A 7,166-nucleotide genomic window follows, 5' to 3' on the forward strand; every position below is an offset into this window, starting at 1 on the left:
TTGCAAAACTCTCTGGGACCTGGAGCCGGGTTCGAAACTCCCTTTAATCCGCTCCCCTCAAACACACTCCCCCTTTCTCTCTCTCTCTTTCTCTGTGTCTCTCTCTCCCCCGGGCCCTTGTTACCCTTAAAAAAAAAAAAAATCAATCCGTCAATAAATCAGTAAAATTTTAAAAAACTACGCAGGCCAAGGGTCTGGCTCTATGTGGCGGTCATCAGGTTTGTGGCCCTGAGGAGAACTTTGGAAAAGCTCTAGTGGGATCCCCTGTCTTTCTCAACACCCCTAGAAAGCACCAGGCCTCTTCCTGAGCTTCCAGGGACCCGGATGGAAAGAAAGCCAGGTGTGTCTGGGTGGGCCAAGCTGGGTCCTTTTCAGCGGGGCTTTTGCAAAACTCTCTGGGACCTGGAGCCGGGTTCAAAACTCCTTTTAATCCGCTCCCCCCAAACACACTCCCCCTTTCTCTCTGTCTCTTTCTCTGTGTCTCTCTCTCCCCCGGCCCTTGTTACCCTTAAAAAAAAAAAAAAAAAAAATCAATCCGTCAATAAATCAGTAAAATTTTAAAAAACTACACAGGCCAAGGGTCTGGCTCTATGTGGCGGTCATCAGGTTTGTGGCCCTGAGGAGAACTTTGGAAAAGCTCTAGTGGGGTCCCCTGTCTTTCTCAACACCCCTAGAAAGCACCAGGCCTCTTCCTGAGCTTCCAGGGACCCGGATGGAAAGAAAGCCAGGTGTGTCTGGGTGGGCCAAGCTGGGTCCTTTTCAGCGGGGCTTTTGCAAAACTCTCTGGGACCTGGAGCCGGGTTCAAAACTCCCTTTAATCCGCTCCCCTCAAACACACTCCCCCTTTCTCTCTCTCTCTCTTTCTCTGTGTCTCTCTCTCCCCCGGCCCTTGTTACCCTTAAAAAAAAAAAAAAAATCAATCCGTCAATAAATCAGTAAAATTTTAAAAAACTACACAGGCCAAGGGTCTGGCTCTATGTGGCGGTCATCAGGTTTGTGGCCCTGAGGAGAACTTTGGAAAAGCTCTAGTGGGGTCCCCTGTCTTTCTCAACACCCCTAGAAAGCACCAGGCCTCTTCCTGAGCTTCCAGGGACCCGGATGGAAAGAAAGCCAGGTGTGTCTGGGTGGGCCAAGCTGGGTCCTTTTCAGCGGGGCTTTTGCAAAACTCTCTGGGACCTGGAGCCGGGTTCAAAACTCCCTTTAATCCGCTCCCCTCAAACACACTCCCCCTTTCTCTCTCTCTCTTTCTCTGTGTCTCTCTCTCCCCCGGGCCCTTGTTACCCTTAAAAAAAAAAAAAAAAATCAATCCGTCAATAAATCAGTAAAATTTTAAAAAACTACACAGCCAAGGGTCTGGCTCTATGTGGCGGTCATCAGGTTTGTGGCCCTGAGGAGAACTTTGGAAAAAGCTCTAGTGGGGTCCCCTGTCTTTCTCAACACCCCTAGAAAGCACCAGGCCTCTTCCTGAGCTTCCAGGGACCCGGATGGAAAGAAAGCCAGGTGTGTCTGGGTGGGCCAAGCTGGGTCCTTTTCAGCGGGGCTTTTGCAAAACTCTCTGGGACCTGGAGCCGGGTTCAAAACTCCCTTTAATCCGCTCCCCCCAAACACACTCCCCCTTTCTCTCTGTCTCTTTCTCTGTGTCTCTCTCTCCCCCGGGCCCTTGTTACCCTTAAAAAAAAAAAAAAAATCAATCCGTCAATAAATCAGTAAAATTTTAAAAAACTACACAGGCCAAGGGTCTGGCTCTATGTGGCGGTCATCAGGTTTGTGGCCCTGAGGAGAACTTTGGAAAAGCTCTAGTGGGATCCCCTGTCTTTCTCAACACCCCTAGAAAGCACCAGGCCTCTTCCTGAGCTTCCAGGGACCCGGATGGAAAGAAAGCCAGGTGTGTCTGGGTGGGCCAAGCTGGGTCCTTTTCAGCGGGGCTTTTGCAAAACTCTCTGGGACCTGGAGCGGGTTCAAAACTCCCTTTAATCTGCTCCCCCCAACCACAGTCCCCCTTTCTCTCTCTCTCTTTCTCTCTGTCCCCTGCCCGCCCTTGTTACCCTTAAAAAACAAAAACAAACAAACAAACAAAGAAACAAAAAAAACTTAAAGAACAAACAAACCCCCAATAAATAAATAAAATGTTAAAAAATTGAATGGGCCAAGGGTGTGGCTCTATGTGGCTGTCATCAGATTTGTGCCCTGAGGAGAGCTTTGGGAAAAAGGTGGACACCTCCCTTTCCCCTTCTGAAAGGAAGTGCTCCTGTCTCTCTCTCCCATTTGGTCCTGGGACTTGCAACAGAAAGACTTTGAGCAATAGGGATCTGACTGCGTGGCTGCTTTTGGCCTGTGGAAAGGGCAGTCTGGGAAAATCTTTAGCCTTGGGGCCAAACTTGTGGGGTCCCCTGGCTTTTTCAACACCCCTAGAAACCACTAGGCCTCCTAGATAGCTTCCTGGGACCCAAATAGAAAGGAAACAGGTTTGTCTGAGTGGGCCAAGCTGGGTCCCTTTCAGCGTAGCTTTTGGAAAAATCTCTGGGACCTGGAACCGGGTTCAAAACTCCCTTTCTTCCACTCCCCCAAACACACTCCCTCTGTCTCTCTGTCTCTGTCTCCCTCCCTCCCTCCCTCCTGGAACCTTATTACGTTACTCTCTATTCATCCTTCTGGTCATTTCTTTCTTTCTTTCTTTCTTTCTTTTTCTTTTTCTTTTTCTTTTTTTTTCAATATATGTAACTTTTTATTGACAGAACATATGCCAGGGTAGTTTTTTACAACATTATCCCTTGCACTGGCTTCTATGAACATGCTTCTTCTTCTTCTTCTTCTTCTTTTTTTTTTAAATAACTTTTTATTGATAGAACGCATGCCAGGGTAATTTTTTACAGCATTATCCCTTGCATTCACTTCTGTTCCGATTTTTCCCCTCCTTCCCTCCCTCCCTCCCTCCACCTCTTCCCCCAGATACAAGCAGTCCTTTACATGTTGAATGGGTTGCAGTATATCCTAGATACAACATATGTGTGCAGAAACCGAACGGTTTTCTTGTTGCACAGGGAGAATTGAATTCAGAAGGTATAAATAACCCGGGAAGAAAAACAAAAAATGCAAGCAGTTTATATTCATTTCCCAGTGTTATGAACATGCTTCTTAAGCAGTTATTCACAATGTGGGGGCTCTGAACTTTTGAAAATAAGGAACACAATGATACTATGTTACTAAAAGTTTTCTCTTGGTCTTTCGTGGGCATAGGGGAATTTTCCTCATTTTAAAAATTTTTTTCTTTTTCCCCAGCAGGACCTGGTGCCATGGATGCCCCAAGCCTACTTTGCTATAATAGTGTTTGCCTTTAAAGACAGTAACTGCTATGGGTTCGTTCATTCATGTGTGTATGCATGCATTTTTATATGTAAAGAAATATATTTCTTTAAAAATTTTCCTCAGTTACATTTAGAACAATGTGTTTACATTTGTTTCTTTAAAAAAAAAAAAAAAAAAGAAGAAGAAGAAGAAAGACAAGAGACCTTTTGAGTTTCATACTCTTTGCCTTATCCTCACCTTCAGCTGCCATTGAGAAGCCATATGATTAATTCATTTTTGCTGTTCCATTTTTCTTTCTTAAAAAACAAAACATAACAAAAACTTCACACAAGAGTTGGCTTAAAAGCTTATCTTTGTACCCACATTGATTTGGTGACAATGCCACCTTTGCAATCAGTGTCTACTTTCATATATTCCACCCCACCCCCCATTTTAAAATGTTTAAATAATAGCATTCTGAAATAAGTTCATAGGGACAGCAACTTCTTACCGAGGATAAAAGCGCCCCCCATTCCCACCCCTTTCCCCCCAATTGTTCTTCTTTCTTCTCTCTACTACCTGGGCCTCCCATTTAATTCTGCAAAGCCTGAAGAGTTGTAACTTGTCTCCTCCTCTTGGCAAGAAGGAATCTTATTTTTCCTCCCCCTCCCCCCCCCTCCCAGCTTGGGTATCCCTGAGTTTAAGGGCTCTGAGGAGGGGAAGTGGGGAGGAGTGGGAGGGGGATGTATTTTCCAGCAAGAGATTGTGGAGGGAGGGGTCCTAGTAGTGGTACTCAAAATGATAAATTGAAATAAAAAATTCATTTTTTCTTTTAGTTTGTGGATTCTGGTATTAGATAGATGAACTGGGGGGGGGGGCATACATTCAGTATAGTGTTATATTACTATGTCATAGTGTAGTATTATATGTCTAGTAGATATATTACATACTACTACCATGTTATATTAAGCACATAAGTATATATTCAATGTTTGCTACTTGCCGGTCAGGCTTTGTGCCAAAGGGCTAATTACCTCTGATTTAGAACTTTGCTATTAGGTATAGTTCAGGAACTAGAGATTAAGTTGGCTGCTTGCTCCAGGACTGGAAATCAATGAATTTCTTGGGGGGGGAGCAGGGAAGGGGTTGGCTTGTTTCCCTCCCTCCCCCCCCCCCCCCCCAATCAGGCCAAGGTGTTCCCCCTAAAAAACCACAGGGATTCAGAAAGCAAGTCCCTCTGGTTGTAGGTATAGACCACGATCTGAGGGATGCAGGCAAAGCTTTGTTCTGATTGCTTCTATGGGTTTTCTTTACTGTAGTTGTGGTGCTTGATACAGTTGCTGCTGAGGAAGAGGGGGAGAGAGAAGAAAGTAACGAATTGCGTGAATAGTTTACTAAAAGCCACCTTGGAAAATGCTCAATGCTGAACTCAGAGAAAATAAGGATTAGGAGCTGGGGATTTGGCTATGGGGTCAGGGAGAGAAATTAAGAGATAAATAATTGGCTAATTGTCTTTTTTTTTTTTTTTTTTCCCCCAATTCAAACCAGCAAGATCCAAAATGAAAAAGATGAATGAACAATCCACAAAGATGAAAGCAAAGCCATTGCTGTGGGTTTGATTTGATATTGAAGAAGAAGGAAGATCTCCACAAAAAGAATGCATATTAACAAAAATATAAATTGCCCCACAAACACACACACACACACACACACACACACACACACACACACACACAAATGGAATACTTACAGAATCCCTATTTAGCCAAGAAAAATTGGAAGAAGACATTGATGAGTTTCCCCAGACAAAACTGAAACAAAATTCAAATATTCTAGGAAAGAAAACTATGAGCTGCTTTAAAACTAACAAAGAAATAAAAACTTTTGACTTCCAAGATTCTTTCCCTTATGGCCACTTCCAGTTCCAGTTAAGAAACCATATGATTCATTCATTTTTGGTGGAAGCATAATGAATTCAAACAGTATCCAAAAAAAAAAAAAAAAAAAAAAAAAAAAAAAAAAAAAAAAAAGAGCAGTTATGGAGAAGGGAGTAGTCTTAGCATTTACTAACTAGATTTCCAATGTATTTAAGAAATTGAAACCCCCAAAGTAGTGCTTGGTCTGTGGAACAGTTTAGGTAAGGAATATGAAGGAGAAAGTGTTTGATAAAGACTAAGCTCCAAGCTCCAATGCCAGGCAATCGGTATTGGACTAACCCCTCTCCTTCACCCCCCCCCCCCCCCCAATAAACAACAACAAACAACAAACGACAACGACAACGACAACAACAACAACAACAACTTCCTGGAACACTGGAAAGCAGGGTGGCAGAAACTAGACCCAGACCACATTTCACTCTGTCTTTATACCGAGATCAGATCCAAAAAGGGTTACCTGAATTAGGGATTCAGGGTCATAGCCAAAGCCAAGGAAGGGGATTTTGAGAAAGGGACCTGTCGGAACCAAGAGACTAAGGGAAGACTGATCAAAGAAGAGAGGAATTTGGGAGGGGAAAATTGACCCAGAACAGATCATTTTGATTTCATGACAGCGAACGGTTTTTGCATGAGGCGCATGCAATGGAACCAACTCGAGAAGAAAAGGAAGAAACCTTGTATCTCTTGTACTTACTTAGCCCCCTCCCCCCTCTCTCCCAATAACGTGGGAAATGTTTTATTGGGATTTCTTATATATAATGAGTTTCTTAGGGCTTTCTTGCCATCTGAATGGTACGGAATGGGGTGGAGTGATAAGAAACAGGAGTCAGGGTGAGGATTTAGAATTAAAAATTAAAAAGAGAGGCAAACGACTCGTTCGCGGTGGTTGTTTTCTTTTTCTCCCCTGGAAGGGGGTGGGGTGGGGAGTCGATCAGCTGGCAAGAGAGATGGATTCCCGGGGCCGGGATGATGCTCAGATCAGAGGGAGAAAGGAAGAAAACATTGGAACTGATAAATAAATGAATGAATGAATGAATGAATGTTGGAGTCTAACTTTCTGGGTACTTAGAAAAATACAATACTTTAAAAAGAAATATAGGGGGAAAATATACTTTACACGGGGGTGGGGTGGGTGGGAATCTGGTCTCAAGAAAGGTTGCATCCTAGGGCAAGCATAAAAGGGAGGGAGGGAGAAAATTTCAGAGCACAGTTTTACAAAAATGAATGTGGAAAACTATGTTCCATTGGAAAAATGAAATCCGTTTGCCTGCCGCCCCGCACCCTCCCCCCCCCTCCCCCCGGGAGCTGGGGTAGAGAATTATTTCTGTGTCTGACTGAACGGTTAAAACAAGCAAGCAAACAAAAAGGATGCGATGGGGGGAGGGACGCGGGGGGGGGGGGGAAGTAAATTTACAATTTATTTCCCCCCTGGGCGGGTGTGTGTGTGTGTGTGTGTGTGTATGTATATATATATATATATATCTCTGTGTCTGTGTTAGAGAGTTATTTCTGCGCCTGACTGCGGGGGATAAAAAAACAAAAAAGATTGTGGGGGGCGGTGAGGGAAGAAAGTAAATTTACAAGTTTTTTTTTTTTTTTTTTTCCCTCCTGGGCGAGCGGGGGTAATTTCTGCGCCCGACTGCACGGTTAAAACAAACAAACAAACAAACAAAAAAGGATGCGGGGGTGAGGGCTGGGGTGAGGAGAGTAAACTTACAATTTTTCCCCCCCTGGGCGGGTGGGCGTGGGCGCGCGCGCGTGCGTGCGTGCGTGTGGGTGTGGTGTGGTGTGTGTGTGTGTGTGTGTGTGTGTGTGTGTGTGTGTGTTTTCTCCCTCCTGGCCGAGGGTAGAAAATTATTTGTGTGCCTGACTGCACGGTTAAAACAAACAAACAAACAAACAAACAAACAAACAACAAACGACAACGACAACAACAACAACAAC

At 44.2% G+C, this 7,166-nt stretch overlaps 2 long non-coding RNA genes across 2 annotated transcripts; both read left to right on the forward strand.

Annotated features, from left to right (window-relative positions):
* The first annotated feature begins 121 nt into the window (after window positions 1-121).
* Window positions 122-1,339, forward strand: LOC127543349 (uncharacterized). Its single transcript, XR_007949211.1, has 2 exons — window positions 122-218; window positions 993-1,339. It is a non-coding gene; the product is annotated as an uncharacterized LOC127543349 (long non-coding RNA).
* A 635-nt stretch (window positions 1,340-1,974) lies between these two features.
* LOC127543350 (uncharacterized) lies at window positions 1,975-6,094 on the forward strand. The gene is made up of 2 exons (XR_007949212.1): window positions 1,975-3,356; window positions 4,834-6,094. It is a non-coding gene; the product is annotated as an uncharacterized LOC127543350 (long non-coding RNA).
* The last annotated feature ends 1,072 nt before the right edge of the window (window positions 6,095-7,166 follow it).

Source organism: Antechinus flavipes, unplaced genomic scaffold, assembly GCF_016432865.1.
Source record: "Antechinus flavipes isolate AdamAnt ecotype Samford, QLD, Australia unplaced genomic scaffold, AdamAnt_v2 unplaced_scaffold485, whole genome shotgun sequence".
In the NCBI taxonomy this organism is placed as follows: Eukaryota; Metazoa; Chordata; class Mammalia; order Dasyuromorphia; family Dasyuridae; genus Antechinus; species Antechinus flavipes.